Genomic DNA, 18,980 nt, shown 5'->3' on the forward strand with positions numbered 1-18,980 from the left:
GACAACAATTTAAGAAATGCCGTGAATTTCATCAGCGCTGTACTGCATTGAGGTCATGAATGGGCGAACTCTTCTGTTGCTGAAAAATCAAACCGCCGGAGAGGTATACCAAAATATGAGCATGCACAGGCTACGGCGTGAATTCTATTTGGATCGCGTTCGGTTACCTCTAGGCCCACGAGGGAGGCGTCGGCGCACCTCAACTCGGAACGCGTACAGCGAGAGCTCTCCCAGCAGACACCAGGGATCCCAAGTGAAGTGTGGGACCTATTTGTAGTCATGCTAATTTGTACCTTTTAAGCTTTGCGTGTGGTGTGGTTCTTCTTTTTGTCTTGTGGGTTCCAATGTGAAGACCGGTGTGGTTGTTTTTTGGACACATTAAATAAAAAAAGTATTATTATTATTATTATTATTATTATTCTCACTCATCTACGTGAGTGACCTTGCTGCTGGTACATGGACATAGTGAAGGGTCCCGGTGCCCTCTGAATCACTTATGCGTGTTGCACATCACTTTCTTGGTTTGCTGGGACGACATTTGGCTGCCAAACATTGTGAAAATCCTATGGGGTGAAAAAAGGGCGAGCTTACAGAAGGCACCGACGATACGCAATACCGATGGTACCCGACTCACACGAAAAAGACGCCATGTTTGTTTTGCACGGAACTAGAAGACCTCGGATGAACTTAAACCAAGAAAGCCCGAAAGGACTACAGCACAGATGCTACACGTTTGGCTGAAACTGTCTAATATTGTGGTTAGATTTTAGAACTAGGGCTAAAATGACAATATTATATATACATTTTTTTATGCGTTAGGTTACGCCCAACACATTATTTTCGCTGAACTATATTCAGCGGCGTAGTAAACTGGCGTCATGCAGCTCTGTATCTTTAGTTTCAATGCAACATAAAATTGTCCGCGAGTATATACAGAGAGGCTGTGACATGCGCTGTGAAGCACAGAGCAGCAGGCAGTTATATCCGCCGTCGGAAATAATTACAGCGGGAATGTTATGTTTACTAATATATTCAACCCTTGAACCATTCAAAGCCCATGTCAAAAAACTAAATTAATAAAAAAAATCAAAAGTTTATGCAAAAAAAAAAAAACGTTTTGCTGGGAATAACTAAGGTAAATCGTGCTTTCAGAAAGGCCGGTATAAAAGTAAGAAGAGCAATCGAGGGAGCCAGTGATTTGTATAGCCTGCATTCATGTATGTGGTTGCTTGCGCTACGTTTGTGCATGTTATCCCTGCATATAAATATGTACGTATTCCGTTGCATGTAACGAAATTACTTTTAATGTATTACTTTTATCAGTAATCGCTTAAGGTATTATTTACATATTTCATAAAAAATTCTAAAGTAATCGCATTAGTTATTTAGGTAAAGGAATGATTGTAATTCTTCACGTTTTCATTTTTTTCACGTAACAAAAAAGCGGAATATGAACACGAATAAAATTTGTTCAGTTTTGTTTTGTAAGATGAACATTCCCGGAATCACGTAATCACTAGCACTTATAAAGCGCAGAGCATGGCAGTCTTCAGAAGCTCGATGACTTTCTTCAGGTCGCTTAACACCTAGGTTAATTTGTTTGGCTATTTTGTTTGCAAATAGCGGCTTGATTGCTCGCAAGAAAGGGGGAATGTGCGGTAGTATAAAAGCTGGGCTCTCGGTTCCAACAGTACCAAATGATCTCCCAATATCAAAACGTTCACTTCTAGAAACAAAAACTGTCTAAGCTCACGCGAGTTTGTAGAGAAGGTCTGTGTGCGTCTATTATTTTTGTGACTTCACTATTGGTTTGCTTTCGAACACACAGAGAGGATGATATCCAACGATTCCGCTGCTTCCAAAAGCTCGAGACAATTAACAATGACCTCTTCGGGTATTAACTACGAGAGTTAATATAATGTCACAACAAGAGCGGAAGTGCCGTATTTCGCTGAAATACAGTTCAACGCCGAAATTTACTGAAAGCGAGAGTAACTGGCAGGCTGCTCAAAATATGTTTGAACAACTCGATATTTTGGAAATACGAATGTTTAATTAATTTTGCACTATTTTTTTTACCTTTTTTTTAGAAGCTCAAAGTTGACCGCGTTCCTGCCAACCTTGCCGTGCGTCCGCCTTCTTGGGCCCTAATTATTGTAATATTTTTGTTGCGGCTTTCTTTTAATATTAGGGCACAACACCGGTAGAATAGGTATTTGGACGATTAATCTTTCGCGTTGTTTTTAGTCTCCTTAATCCAACTAATAAGAAAAAGAGATAAAAGTTGACGTCAACTTTTTTTTTTTTAAATTTTTAATAAGAATCTTAAATAGTACATTCCCCACTTGGCTGTCATTGGTTGACTCAGTGAAGAGACGCTGCGGTGCCGTTTCCTAACCTGATATCTAGCTAAAGAACCCTGCAGAGTGGTACGGCCGACCCGTGCTACATTCGTTTCGGACTTCGTATTGATATTCTATTTGCTTACCCTAGGATCTAAAGTTCAAGTAACTGTGAGACAAACAGATTCCTCCTTGAAGTGAAGGTCACTTGCTTTTATGGAAGAGTAGTTGTAGGAGCGAATAGTTAAAAATTTGCGTTGGTTATTTTTTATATAATTCCTTGCATGTTTTTAATAACGTCTACAACCCTGCATGCTTGTGATGCGCTCAGCCGATTGATTGCGTGTGTAATAGTTGAGCAATATATAAAGTGAAGGAGATAAGACGCTAACTGCGCGAGCAAGGAAAATATTTTTGAGTCCTTTGAATTGGGTAATACCTTGCACGACCAAGCGTCTTGAGCTAAGTGGCCACTATACATTCTACAGCATTTCCTATTCGATTCTAAGCCAATGTAGTGGTTTTTACGTGGTCTCGTGGATGAGACTATTTCCAGTTTACTAACGTCCTTGGTTAGTGAATGTTAAGTGCACAACTTTCACTCGCTGCAGTTTGTAAGAGGTTACTACCTTATCTGACAACCAGTCACGAATCTAAAGTCTTAAAAGGGGCCCTGCAACAACTTTTTGACTGGTTTTTAATTTGCGCCGAACCTGAGCGCACTGAACGTAGTAACTTAAAGAAACTTTTCTTTTCTCAAATTTCGCTTTATTTAAAAGGTATATGCAAATTAGAATTACAAAAGCAAGCAAAAAATAACCTCTTTCATGACGTCGTAGGTCCTGGCTTGAGTGGCCGGGAACTAGGGGAGGAGTAGTGAGATCATCGAGCACTCACGGCTACCGCACTCCGTGTGGACGGCTCGAGAGGGCGCCACTAAAGCACGTGTTGGACAGGCTGTATGAAGCAGACGGCCAGGGCGGCTCGCATTGCATTTGCTGCGCGATTGAAGAGTAATTTTGTATAATACTTCATGGCCACAAAGGACCGCAAACACGGTGTAAGGATTAGTTCAGAATAGGAGCCAATTCGCGCTGCCATACCGCCAAATGGCCTAATCGCCAGCCAAGCCCGCGCCGAAAGCCTTCGGAACGCTCGGAACCGGTCGGATCCTCGAGCCGGTATACGACCTCTGCGCCGCCGCGTACCAGCACGAATTTCTCGATGACTCGCGTTAGAAAATGAATGTAGGCTCCATTTCTTATCATGTATAAGAAGTGTGTCTCCGGCTTAACGGTACAAACTACGCGGACAGTCGAATTTAGTGATTATCACGTCTCCTTCAATGTGCGTTCATCACGCTCGCTGCAGATGTTTACGGAGAGACATGAGGCAAGGGAAACCCATGCACTTTACTAATTAGCAAACCATATCCTCAGCGGGAGCGCGGAAAGTGGTACTCCTAAAACTACCAAACGGCCTTTTAGACCTGGACGTGAACGAAAGAAGAAACCAAGAATATTAAGGTTTAATGAAATGTCCGTCACTAGTTATCACATGTTTCAAGCTTATAAAGCCAGAATATTGAAGCATGAAGTAGGACACTGCAAAAATGAGAGTTACTGCGCATTCCAGCTGTTGAAAGTTAAGAGAAAAAAAAAACAATCTCGAAACCAGAAGGAGACTTTGGCAGCAGCAGCGGCGTCAGTAGTGCACAGTCGGATAACATCTCACCTTTGCCACTTCCAGTTTTTCCCCGTTCTTCTGAGTGCTGGTGTCTGCTGCCGGGAAACGGCAAGACTCGGATCAGCTCCTGACACTGAACGTGGCAAGTCATCCGCACAGCTCAATCACCGTCATCGCCCTGTGCCACCAGCCAATCACCGTTTGAAGCGACATCAGCGACACCTTCTTCTGGGTTAAAGGAGCTGTTGGGAGGCACGGGCCATCACTTTGGCAGCAGCAGCGGCGTCAGTAGTGCACAGTCGGATAACATCTCGCCTTTGCCACTTCCAGTTTTTCCCCGATCTGCTGAGTGCTGGTGTCTGCTGCCGGGAAACCGCAAGACTCGGATCAGCTCCTGACACTGAACGTGGCAAGTCATCCGCACAGCTCCATCACCGTCATCGCCCTGTGCCACCAGCCAATCACCGTTTGAAGCGACATCAGCGACACCTTCTTCTGGGTTAATGGAGCTGTTGGGAGGCACGGGCCATCACATTGGCAGCAGCAGCGGCGTCAGTAGTGCACAGTCGGATAACATCTCGCCTTTGCCACTTCCAGGTTAGTCTTTCCCCTGATTTTATAGAAAAAATAATTGATTGCTGCTGCTGCTGCTGCTGCCAAACATCTGTCTATTTTGAATTGTTTCTCGCTTTGCATAGTTTTTGATGCCGTCGTCGTCGGATGAAGATGATGTTGTTTGTTCAAAATGTCGCTTCCTAATCGGGAGCGATGTAAATGCCTTGACATGTTCGGATTGTGACCGTTTCTATCACTTGGGCGAATGCTCTGGTGTATCTGAGTCAACGTATAAATCTAAAAAAGACGGTTACAAAAAGGCTTGGCGATGCCCAAGCTGCAAACCAGGAAAATGTAAGGGGGATCAGGCAGGAAAAAATAAACCGGACCTTGATGTAGCACGCTTACTAGCGGATATAAACCGTAAGCTTGACAGCCTGGAACCCTTGAAAGTGACCGTTGACAACATCGAAAAAAAAAAAAAAATTCAAGAGGTGTCTAAACAATATGATGACGTCCTAAAAAACCAAATTCGGCAGGACAAAGAGATTAAAGAGCTGAGAAAAGGCATAGACGCTGCCGAAAAAGCGAACCCTGCAAATGAGATCGAGCGCCTGCAGAGCGAAATGAGCGATCTTGAGTGGCAATCAAGGAAACTAAACCTCGAGGTCCACGGTGTGATCAAAACTGAAAACGAAAACTTGCTTGATAAAGTCAACGGGGTAGCGTCCAGATTACAGCTTCCACCCCTAACAACGAACGATGTAGTTGCTATGCACAGATTACCCGCCAAGCCCGATAAGGTGCCGCATATCATCATCCGCTTCACGAGACAAACCACGAAAGAACAGTGGCTGCAAAACAAAAAAAAGCTGTTCGGAACCAAGCCCGATGTATTTATTGTCAAAAACATGACTAAGAAAAACAGGGAACTACTGTGGAAGGCAAAGGAGTGGGCTAAAGGGGCTGGTTTTCGGTACGTGCGGCACCGCAGCGGAAGTATCTTCGCAAGAAAAAAGGACGGTGACCGACCGATTGTTGTAAGGAGCGAGGATGACTTGCTTCGTTGTAGTAGGTAAACCGGGCATTCTTTCCTTCATGTTTCAAAACAGGTTTTTTCTCCTCAATGGCGAACCAAACTCCTTTGCTTCCTAAAGACCTTATAGGTCACCTTGAGCAGGAAAGTGGTTCCTATTTGACTTGTTTTCATTTAAATATACAATCAGCAGTAAATAAGAAAACTAACCTTGAACTTCTTTTAGATCAGTTTAGTGGTCTATTTGATGTTATTATGTTTACCGAGACTTGGTACACCGATAACTTTGATATATTTTGTTTACCATCGTATAAAACTTATATTTTAAATCGTACTTTCAAACGCGGCGGAGGATTAGCTCTCCTAATAAAAGAAGACATAAACTGTGATCTTCTGAGTGACTATTCTTTTATCACGAAGGATGTGGAAGTATTGTGTCTGCGAAAAAACCAGAACATTTTTGCTGTTGTTTACCGCCCACCAGATGGTAGCATATCGGCATTTTTTGAATTTTTTGAATCATTTTTGAGTTTTATAAACGAGGGTCATTATAACGTCATTTGCGGTGGTGACTTCAATATAAATATGTTTTCTGACAGTGCCACGAAAAAGGAAATGGAGAGCCTGGTTGGCGTCCACGGGTGTATTAATACAATCACTAATCCCACCAGAATTACTTTGCACTCAACAACTGTTTTAGACTTATTTATAACAAATTATCACCTGGATAGAGTAAAAAGTGGAGTAATTAGCTGTGACCTGAGTGACCATCTTCCAATATTTTTACAGGTACAATATAATCTACGTAGGAAGGCAATAAAACACAATCCATATTTATTCAAAATGTAGAAATCCACAGCCTCGACGCCTTTAGACGGGACGTAGCAGCTATAAATTGGGACGCCGTGCTTGAGCAAAGTACTGCCGATGATGCTTATAACACATTTCTAGAACTGGTTCTTCAATTGTATAGACATCACTTTCCATATAAATACATAAGACAATCCAAAAAGATTCGAAAGCCGTGGATAACCTGCGCCATGTTCAAAATGATTCGCAGAAAAGATGCTCTATATAATCGATTTATTAAAAACCGCGATCCAGACGCTCTTCATGTTTTCAAGACTTATCGAAACAACCTAAATAAAGAACTTAAAAATGCAAAAAAACGTTATTACTCTTCCCTTTTTTCAGCATCAAGTGGCCGCACCGATGTTATGTGGAAGCATTTAGGTTCTTTGGTAAAAGGTGCTCCTGTGTCAAACACCATTGAAACGTTACTGTACAAAGGTGTTTACGTAACCGGTAAAGACTTAGCAAATGTATTTAATGATCATTTTGTAAATCTAGGTAGCACTGTTGATGGTTCCGACTCCTGCAAATATATTCAGCAAAGGAACTGCAATTCTATTTTTTTAGAGCCAATTACCAGCACAGAAGTTAGAAATGTGATAATGCAGCTAAAAAATAGTGCAAGTTGCGATGTTGATGAAATGCAAATTCGTCCAATTAAATATGTCATTGATATAATTGCTCCCGTGCTAACGTATATATTTAATCTTTCTTTTGAAACTGGTGTATTTCCTACACGAATGCAAATAGCAAAGGTGTCTGTTTTATATAAGAAAGGTGATAAAAATGAGCTAGGCAATTATAGGCCCATTTCTATATTGCCCGTTTTTTCTAAAGCTTTAGAGAAATTAATCTATAATCGTTTAGTAAACTTTTAAAACAAATATAATCTCATTACCTCTTCTCAATTTGGTTTCCGGAAGGACTGTTCTACTGAAACAGCGTTACTTACCCAAAAAGAATTCATTTTGAAAAATTTTTAAAACAAAAAAATAGTGCTACCCTTAGCGAAAACTAATACGTTTGAAATACACCACATTCTAATTTGAGTGTATTTGAAATACAATTCATAATTGTAAGTACACGAAAAATATACCGAAAATATAAACTTCTTTTTTTGTTACTTGGTACTAAAATATACTTCTAAAAATCATTTTGAAATACCTTTACTTAAACTACATTTGAAGTTCCCTTCATGCGTTTTGAAATATGTAAATACCAAATTAATAGGCACAAAATACCTTTCACATATATTTCTTGAAATATTTATTTAAGTCATGCAAAATATACTCCAACCCTAAAAAAATGGAGCAATCGAGAATACGTGCAGAATACTCTTAAAATACCTGAAAATCGTAAATACTGTTGTGTTATACTCTAAGTACCTTTTGACTGCAATACTTTGGTAGTTTGACTTAAACTACAAAAATATTTAAAAGCTCCCCTTCTGAAGTTCACTTCAAGCAGATATGGAGTACACTGAAGCGCCTAAATACATTTGATTAGTTTGGCAATTGAATTGCGCAGCATCGCACTGATAAATCAGCCCAGTTTATGTTATTGTTTCCTTTTTTCTATCAAGAACACACCTGATCAGTTCCTTGCACACCAATCACAAACGGGGTTCGGGAACTACAACCACAACATTTGCTGATGCTGGAAAGCTTCAGCAGGTGCTGTGAACAGATACGTTTGGCGTGGTTTTGTTAGCACAATGTTAGTTCACTGAACGTGTATACTCACCATTGTACGTGATGTGAATAGTGACTTTAATACAGTGACATTAACTACTATATTAAATAGTCAACTACTAAAAAGGAAAGGCAAAACAACTACTGTAAAATATTTATTTTTCGCGGGCTCAATATTTCGCGATTTAGGTCAAAGTTGGAGTTTTGGAATAATTCGCAAATTCTAATTTTCGCGACGCGCTGGGATCGCAATATAGATTTTAATGTTTTTACATTTTGCCGGAATTGTTCACGGGACCTATTTTTCGGAATTGTAGGCGATTCGCCAACTTTGCGAGAATTAGGTCCTCACGAAAATAAAGTCGTTTACAGTACTTTAAAGTGAAGAAACTGCCTTGATTCGCTTCGACCTGAGTGGTGCTACGCAGAGAAGCAATAACATGTATTTTATGAGCCGTTTGTGTGGATATTGTTTTAGGGACTGTGCCGAATTGTTATTAGTTGTACCAATGCCTTTTAGTAAGAGATATCGTCCACGAACTTCAAAACACTGTTTCCCCCTTGACGGACTCCCGAGGAGAAGATCGAATACTTGTAACCTTAATAAGCGCAGAGGTGGTCACCGAAAAAATTATTACCTTCAATATGTAGGCTATATAAGGCTCTAGAGCAGTCAACGGGACTGTGAATGAGCTCTTCAGTGCGTCATGGTGTTTGTGTTTGTGTTCGTTTCTAATGTGGCTCTGTGAGATGTATTTAGTAGTGCCTTCAAATACCACAGGGACACCATTTGCTGACAAAATCGAAAACAAAAAAAAAATTGTGTAACCGGTTTTTAATCCACAAATGGCATCTTGAGTGTGAAGGAATAATATTTTTGGTATATCTAAAATATTTTTTGATTCATATTTATAATGTATTTTGAATACATTACGCGCGTATTTCGAATGCGGCCAAAATAATACAGAATAAATACAAAATGAATATTCGTACTAAATATATTTCAACTTCGTTTGAAGTACGGCCTCTTTTTGCTAAGGGTAGGGTTATTTTTAGATTTCACGAAAGCATTTGACTGCCTAAGTCATCATGTCTTATTTAAAAAAACTTGAAATGTGTGGTATCCGTGGACAGGCACTGTTGCTTATGCAGTCCTACTTGCAATATCGTAAACAATTCGTATGCATCAGTAGTAACTCATCTACGGTAAAACCCATCACCTCACGTGTTCCGCAAGGAAATATTTTGGGACCCTTTCTTTTTAACTTATACGTAAACGATATTGTTAACGTTAACAGGGAAGCAAAATTTGTTAACTACGCGGATGATACTAGCATATTTTTTTCTTTCGAAACAGGTGATGACTTAATAGATATGGCCAACCACACTTTATCAAAGATAAAATCCTGGAGCGATTGTAATTCTTTAATGGTAAACATTAATAAAACAAAAGCAATAATTTTTCGTCCGAAAAACAAGTCTGTGGTTTTATCTAGATCACTGAGTTTAAATTCTTGTCCAATTGAAATAGTTAGTCCCTTCAAAACTCTTGGCGTATTTTTTAATGAGAACATGTCCTGGGATTGTCATATAAATTATCTTATTCCAAAATTATGCCGAGTAATTGGGATCCTAAATCGCAACCGTTCTTTTTTGCCCACGAATGTTAAATTGCTAGTTTACAACTCTCTATTTTACTCTCACTTAGTATACTGCCATCTAGTATGGGGCTCGTCGACACTAACCAATATGGAAAAACTGTTTTTGTTACAAAAAAAATATTAAGAAGCGTATGTAATGTCCCTTATGATGCTCACACTTCTGAAATATTTAGAGATTTTAAGATAACTACTATTTACAAGTTATACGACTATAGCCTATGTGCTAGTTTCAGAAGGGAAAAAATAAGGGGCTCATGTTTTTTTAGTAAACCTTGCAGGTTTACAGGAAAATTCACCAGCATATCCCACTCGCAGAGCGGAGAAGTGGAAGATGGTCACTCAGCGAACAAACTATGGTCTCCAAATGCTTAAATTTGCCTTGCCACGCTTGCTAAATAATTTTTATATTGATGGTGTAGATTTTGACTCTAAAACTTCTAAAGAATTGCGTTTGTATTTTTGCTCCTGATTTGTACCTAATTTTTATTTTTCTGTTTTATTTTGCTCCATTATTAGGCAATAGTGTATAGTTTTGTAAATTTTAATAGTTGCTTTTTATGTTTGTCTATTTGCTTCAAAAAAACAGGCAAGTGCGTAGTTATGTATCTTTCAATTGTTAGCTTTTGTGTGTATTTTTTTATTATATTTTTTTTTCATTTTTATTTCCGATTTGTTGCTGCTGACCATTGTAGGGACCCGAGGACCAGTCAAGCTGCATATCACAGCTTTTTTCCACGGGTCCCACCATCACTATCGATGGAAATAAATTTATTATTATAAGAAAAGAGACAACCACCAGACCGTCCCTAAAATATAGACGGTGCTGTGTTTGTCCCCTTTTTTTTTTGTTCCTTGTCTCGAGGTTTATTCACCATGATGAGTCTGCTACTTCGAGCGAAACCTGACTTCAGGCTTAACAACAAAAATTACGTTTTTAAATTGGTATTAAAAATTCTTGGGTTCTGCATACCATAAAAAGAGCAAAAAAAGTCTGTCACACCGAAGTAAATGTATATGCTAATTAGACTTAATTGAAAACAGGTATGGATAACGTTTTCCACGTTCTGTTCAAACAAATAATCCTTTCAAGTCTAAGTGATTTCGGAGTGTGGCAAAACGCAACTGGATATTTATAGGAACGTTAATTTGTATTAGATGCTCTGGGGGATTGTATATTAGTAAATAGACAGGGAAGTTTATAATGATTTTCAATCACTGACTGTCCTTTTCAAGATGCAGTTGTCTTGCGGAAGTTGTCTCTCACAGGCTTATTATCTTGTAGTGCTTTATTTTTATACGACCGTTTTCTCAACATACAATGTTGTCAAGATCAATATAACTCTCTAATGAGCAAGACAAGTTTTAAAGGAGCAGTCGATAAAAGCAGAAATATATATTTGATGGGACTTGAGTCGCGACTCGCTTTTTGAACCAGTTAAACTCAGTTCGCATCTCTCGACAAGCAATGAATGAGCCATCGTGAGAAATACTACGGTTAGTTGTGACTGAGTAACTGCGTATTAATTATATAATCAAATAATAACAGACACATTCGCAATTTCTACACACGTGTTGCGTGAGACTTAACGCAAAGGTAAGCATAGAGTTGAAAATTCATGTGTTTGTTAATATTTCTGTCTAAATTTGTAAATTATTATCCCTTCGCTCATTAGATATGGTTTTCTCACTTAACAAGTTGTATATATAAAGTCGTATAGAAGATGATAAAGGGTAAATTTATTGTTCTTGGTATCGGCATGTACCTTCCAGGCTGCTCTGCTATCTCAGGTCGGGGAGAAAAAGTCAAGTGCTACATAAAGATTTCTAAAACTCAAGACATAAGCTACAAAGATTGGACAAACACAAGACGTCTAAAGTTGAACCGTGTTGAGAAAAGACGCCTCAATGGAGACATCTTGTGTTTGTCTCCTCCTTGTAGCCTCCGTCTTGGGTTTTAGAAATGTTAAAATTTAATCAGCTCGCCTGGCTTATTACATTATCTTCATGTGGTACGTGTCACGTTAAATGAGCTCATATTGATGTGGGCAGCGTAGGATCTGCCTTCTTTCCTTCGGAGATACAAACCGCACGTATATTGACATTTGAACTATTAAGTGGTTTTCCCGCTACGCAGACGTGTTCATAGCGTCGGGTATTATCGCTCACTTCCGAACAACTGGAAGATACTCTTTGAAAATGTCTCGTGATAATTTAACCTTATATTAAAGGTTTCTGTATTGAGATGTCAGAAGGTTTGAGTAATTTTTCTGTTATACTATTGAGCGTAAAGCTGAGGTAAACTCATGACTTTAACGAATAACTGTTTAAGTCGGAGTTCTCCAAAACACAGTACGGGGGCCCGATCCGGCTCGCGGAGGGCGTCAAACGTGGCGGCGACTAGCCGCGGTCCTTTCAGTGACCCCCGGGCCACCGTTCCGTTTCTAGGAGGCCCGCTCCTACTGTCGCTAAAATAAGCGCGTGTAAATAAATCGCAACGCGACGTTCTCCAAACGCTAGGCACTATTTACTCGCTTATTTTCTGGCCCTCGAGGCTGTGACAAACCCACAACCCGGTCCCTTAGCTATAAAGTTGGGAGACCTCTGGTATAATCCGAAAGATTTGTCCTGAGTTGTTCAGCAACTTTACTGGGGTTTCGACGTTTCCATGTCTACGTTAATTCTACATTACTGAGATTAACCACCATAATTAACAAAAAAAGTTCTTATAAAAAAAAAAAAAAAGATATTTGTATAATCATAAGAGCAGTCCAGTGTAACTCGGCTCTCGTGATTGTGAACGACGACATTTTTCAGGCTACTATTTATATAACAGCTTGATAACGACCATCTCCGTTGAAAATGCCTGGACATCTTCTTGCCAGCTCTACTTCACCTGGAGGTGTGGGTGAAAAGAGAAACTCGCTTTTCATACTCGAAGTATGAGGTGTGACGTCCTCCACCCTGATGGCAGATTCACTCTTTAGGTTGAGCTGCGCTTGCGAAGCGGCGACGGATGCGGTTCGCGAACGAATTTCCTCTTTTGTTATCGCGCCAAATCGGTCTGGACTTTTATGGTTTCGGTTTCAGTTTGGGTATTGGCATGGCACACACGCCTATGCTACGGTTAATCTTTTCGTACGAGGATCGCGGTTGATGCTGCTGAGTTGCGACCGCCGACCATGCAAGCATATTGGCGTCTCTTTTCCAATGTTTAATTAGTTTTTAAGCACCAGCCGATGCTTTCACTGAAGCACACGGACAGTATTACAATGTAAATTAAACCGTGGTAGGTCACCTCCATTCTTGTTTTCTTGCGACAGAGGCAGATATGCGACAACGATTTAAGCAATGCTGTGAATTTTATCAGCGCTGCAGTGCTTTGAGGTCATTGATGCGGAAACTCTTTTGTTGTTGAAATATCATAACGCAGGCGCGATATACAAAATGGAAGCACGCACACGCTACGGCACTAAGTCAAGTTCTACTTGTATCGGCCGCAGTTACCCCCGGCCATACAACGATTGCTCAACTCAGCTCGGAACACGTATAGCGAAAGCTCGATCTGCAGAACCCAAGGATCATGAGCTCAATACCAACCCCTGCTAACTTACGCCGGTGTACATCAACAAAGGAGAGTCGCGGTTCCCTCTCTCTCTCGCTTGTGCGTTCACGTTGCGCATCACTAACTTGGTTTGTTTAAACAACTTTGTGTTGCCGAATTTCGGAAGATCGTAAGGGGCGAACAAAGGGCCAGACACTCAGAAAGTACAGATGATAAACCATACCGGGGGTGCCCAATGACGCACACAAGAAATACTCCTCATTGTTTTGCAGGGATCTAGAAAACCTGCAGCAAATTTAAACCAAGAAAACGCGAACGATCTAAAGAAAAGAAGTGCAATAAGTTTGGCTCATTCTGACTAATTTAATGATTACGTTATAAAAGTTAGACAAAAATATGTATATTTAATTGTGTGAGTTAGGTTTAACACGTTATTTTTGTTGGACTATATCAAGCTGCGCATTGAAACGGCTTACTGCGTCGTTGTAGCTTTGCTTCCACTGCTACATATGGTTGTGCTTGCGTATTCGAAACTTCTGCGAAACGTAACTCACCTAGCGGGAACACCCTGACGTAGACGGGACAGATCTTTTCGCGATTTCTGCTCCTCTCTTGTGGCTTCGGTAATTAAATGTCGGTCGTGTGCACGATGAAACCGTTGTCCCGGTGACTCTGTCGTAACTGTGGTATCAGGTTGTTACCATGGTTGGTTGTAACATAACCTACGCAACCGCGTGAACCAGACATTCCGCGTTTATAATCGTTCATCAGCGCCATGGGAGGACAGTATGTTGTTCTTTCCAGAGATGGCAGTAATTAAATTATTTTAATGAAATTACAGTAATTCAAATAAATTCTTTTGCTAATAAGTAATGCAATGGATTACTTTCCTAGGTTGTCAATTCAGTAATGCAATTAATCAGTTTTGGTCAATAATTAAAAAAAAATACTCACGACTTCTGAAATTACTTTTATCTCAAACGAGAAAACTCGTTGGCCAGCTGTAAAAAAAAAGATCAGAAATATTTTTTTATGGTTAAATTTTATGAAAGAGACATCGGAGCAAACAAACGACGGCCATCTGAGCGCAAAACCCGGTATGAAGAACTCGACAGACGCACAAGGGCGGCTGGAAAGGCGAATGAGAAAAGCTTACGTGTAAAGACATCACCGGAAGGCCACTGCTCACGAACCACGCGCAAGCAGATTCACAGTGGTCACGTCATCGCGACCTTACTATACTTCGGCTCTCCATAATCTGACAATGTGGTGGAAGTTGTACGAGCTCACCAGAACCAATCACCCACCTTCCTTTGATCGGCTGACCTGTCCCGGTCTCTGCACGTAGGTATGAACGAGAGCCCGGTTATCTGGTGCAAAAGATAGACGTTCGACTGTTCCAACGAGAACGTACCTTCCACCCTACTGTCAGCTTAGAAATGAACGGCTTATAGGCTAAAAGGCGAAGGGAACATCACGAGTGAGGTCAGCCCATTTTAAACCCTGAGAGAAAAAAGACAAATAGATCCCCAGCCTTCTGGCTCGTTCGTCAAGCAAGGTCAGACCGTAACCTTCGACCATTGCGAAAAACAAACGACCGGAATAAATAGTTAACATCAAATCCCTAATCAAGGCCCTAGATAGTTTCGTGCAAATCCTTGGCCTTGTTAAATACCGACCAACGAAACCATTTTCCGCAAGGTAGGAAAATGCCCCTCTCGCCCTTCTCTTTTCACCCTCTCCCGAAAATCGCGTGATGGCAGAGGCTTCTTTTGTGTCGGCTTTTTCTGTAGGGATAATCCTCAAAAAGCGCGAAACGAGCGGCTAGCTGCGAGCGCCACAACGACCTTGAGACGTCCAGGTGTCTTCCCTCGTTGACACGGGCACGCGCAATTCGCGGAATTGAGGAAGCCAGCGCGACCGAACTCTTTTTCCCATGAGCTGCAGGTCCGAGGCCGCTCGGTCGGTGGAGATCGAGGGGTCGTGGTATGCTGGGTTCGTTCCAGCAGCCACTTTTCGGCCTCGCGCGGCTGCTGGAACCATTCCCGTGTCTGCACACGGATTGGCTTGCACAATAAAGAGTTCAGGTCGTCGATATTACATTTATTTCCGAAACTTATAAATCAAGCGGCTTTCCCTAATCTCTTCATTACTATTTGAAACTCGTCTCCTCTCATAGGTTGTTCATCCCATTTTGGACTCTTTTGCGTATTTATTCCTCCCTACGTCTGCTTGATGACTGTTCTATAACTTGAGAAAGAACTTTAAATATTGGCGCGGGCTTGCGCGATCAACGCTTTCCCGGATTTATTCCAAATTGGAAAGGTTGGCGTCAGGAGGGGGTTGAAGAAGCAAACCGAAATTCTTGCTTCTAATGAGGACGGCACAATCGTAAGGTATGTCTTTGCTTCACTTGCCTCCAGAACGCCCCATCGTTTGCACTATCGCAACTTCTCAGTAACATAGCTGTATACCACATTTTACTCATGGTTACTTTAGATGGGGCCCCACAGGCTTTCCCGTTATCAGCGAGTCGACTTTTTTAACGACCGGCGACTCTCCTGAGTGAGAATAAATATTATCACCTTCCCACAACATCCACCCCTTTCTCCCCCCCTTTCCCGAGTTGGGGAAATATCAGGCCACTCGAGCAAGCAGCCTACAGACTGCGCTTTTTCGGCTACTCATTCTCAACACATTCGAACGTGGACGTAAACACATCAATCACATGAACGACGCCCTGTTTATTTGCAACCTAAATAATGTGGCTCTTCTGTTGGGACCCAATCAATTTCATCATCAATTGTTATTTGTTACAACTTCATGGTGAATGTGTGTTCGTAGTGATGCCACAGAGTGGTCGATTCAAAGGGAGAAATAGGTCCTCGTATTTATTTTGCGGAAATACTCGCTCCCGTGACGCTCGAGTGCGTAAGGCCGAAGCACCCGAGGCAGTGCGTAATACTTTAAAACTGTCGTTGACGACGAAATATTTGTGGGAAGCGCGTAAAATTGTTTACACCACGAAAACATACCTAAACACACCAAAATATCACAATTGCAAAAAAAAAAAATATCTGCTTGCGAAAACCATTGTTTTCCTCTCTCTCTCTTTGTTTCTTTTTCCGCGCCACTACAAAAAAAAAAAAAAAAGCGGCCGAGCAAAGAAATTTTATCAAAACCTCGCTTCTTGGAGAAAGGACACCAGGGTATATGATAGTGAATCTGCCAGGGAGTTTGTAGAAATAATGGGCGACCATTGAACCTAGCTTTCTGCACGAATCATGCCCGCGACATTTCCATTTTCCATCCACGCGATTAGAAGGCAAGACGCTGGGAGAATTCATGTGCAGTAACATGCTGCTTCTAAAAGAAAGTACTAGATTTCTAGTGCATGTCATTTTAGTTGTAAATAGTTTAATCACTGTGCGGATGACATGGAAGCATGGCGGAAAGCAGCTTGCTGAAAATAGAAGTCTCTAATGCATTGCACTGGTGTGAAAAATTATTACGTATTTTTTCCGTGCCAAAATAAAAACAGCGTTTAGAATCCGAACACTGTGCGTTTTGAGGAGCGCCGAAAGGACATTAAAAACCGGGACAACCAGAGCTTGTCCTGGTTCCTTGTTTGTTCGGAGCCTTTTAAAAGGGGATGAAAAATTATGAACCGAGTGACCCGACTTACCACATTAGAGCAGTTCATTTCCATTGCGACAGGCAGTCTTCAAGCGTCTAGCATAGTCCAGCTTGTACTGGTCCGTGTTTACTTTCGGTTCCTTTCAAAACGTCAGCTCTAAGCCACTGGACCAAACTACCATATTCATAATCTGCGGAAGCGGAGAAGTGGAAATGCAACAACATGAATGATTCGCCCACGTTATTTGAGGCCTATAGAAAAGCGGACCGGATAAAAGGGGGCCGAAATTTCTTTCAAGAAACACAAAATCTTCTCTTCAATTCTGTCTAACAATTTTATGTGAAGGTGTACTTGGCTATGGGCATTATTCGTTTAGGAATCAAGCGAAACTTTGTATCGGATCATTAGATGTCTATGTTCACTCCCATTCGATGCTTATCATGTTCTCGACTATGTACACGGGGTGGCTTTCAGCGGTAGGTTTTTAATCTGGTTGTCCGCCATAGCGCGAGCCAGAACGCACTACGGCCGCGGGCCGTCGCGCTCTTCTTCTTCTCCGTATCAATATACAATCAAAGACGCAGACGGGGCCGTCAATCGTGCTGGTGTCGGGAACCAGTAAGTCTGACCCTTGAAATGCAGGCGTGACGCAAAACCCAGAGGCCTATCGTTCGCCCACCTACGTACTTCAAAGGCGGCGGAGATGGTCGTTTAGAGGGCATTATCTTCTGAACGGATCCAAGTTACTCGAGCAAGCTCGCATTCTGCTCGCAAAGCCCAGCCACTAAGCAAATGTAACGGACGGTGGTTCGAGAGGCGTGCAACCCTTGCCCGCTTAGCCCTCCCAACCACTTCTCCGCTTCCGTGAATTTTGAATGTTGTAGGTTGGTCCAATGGCTTAGACATCACTTTTTGAAAGGAACTGAAAATAAAAACGGACCAGTACAAGCTGAACTATGCAAGATGCTTGAAGAGAACCTGTCGTAATGAAAATGAACTGCTCTAATGTGGCAAGTCCGGTCAATCTGTTTATAATTGTTCATCCCCTTTTAAAAGGCTCCGGAGAAACAAGAAACCATGCAGAAAAGCCGAGTGATGCAAAGCGCCTCGTATTGTTCAGGTTGTCCCGGTCTTTTATTTCCTTTCGGCACTCCTCAAAACTCAGTGTTCGGTTTCTAAACGCTGTTTTTATTTTCGCACAGAAATAAAACAAAAATACGTAAGAATGTTTCACACAAGTGCAGTGCAATAAAGACTTCTATTTCCAGCAAGCCGCTTTCCGCCATGCTTCCTTGTCATCCTCAAGGCCGCGAATGTTTGTGCACACTGATTAAACAATTTACATGTAGATTGACATGCACTAGAAATCTGGTACTTTCTTTTAGAGGCAGCAAGTTAGTGATTGATGATGAAATCGATTGGGTCCCAACAGAAGAGCCACATTATTTAGGTTGCAAATAAACAGGGCGCCGTTCATGTGATTGATGTGTTTACTTCCACGTTCGGATGTGTTGAGAATGAGTAGCCGAAAAAGCGCAGTCTGTAGGCTGCTTCCTGGAGTGGCCTGATATTTCCCCAGCTCGGGAAAGGGGGGGAGAAAGGGGTGGATGTTGTGGGAAGGTGATAATATTTATTCTCACTCAGGAGAGTCGCCGGTCGTTAAAAAGTCGACTCGCTCATAACGGGAAAGCCTGTGGCGCCCCATCTATAGTAGCCATGAGTAAAATGTGGTATACACCTATGTCACTGAGAAATTATGACCGTGCAAACGATGGGGCGTTGTGGATACAGGTGAAGCAAAGGCCTATCTTACGATTGTGCCGTCCTCGTTAGAAGCAAGAATTTCGGTCAGCTTCTTCAACCCCTCCTGACGCCAATCTTTCCAATTTTGAATAAATCCGGGACAGCGTTGATCGCGCAAGCCCGCGCCAATATATAAAGGTCTTTATCAAGTTATA

Source organism: Ixodes scapularis, unplaced genomic scaffold, assembly GCF_016920785.2.
Source record: "Ixodes scapularis isolate PalLabHiFi unplaced genomic scaffold, ASM1692078v2 PGA_scaffold1__304_contigs__length_218370807, whole genome shotgun sequence".
In the NCBI taxonomy this organism is placed as follows: Eukaryota; Metazoa; Arthropoda; class Arachnida; order Ixodida; family Ixodidae; genus Ixodes; species Ixodes scapularis.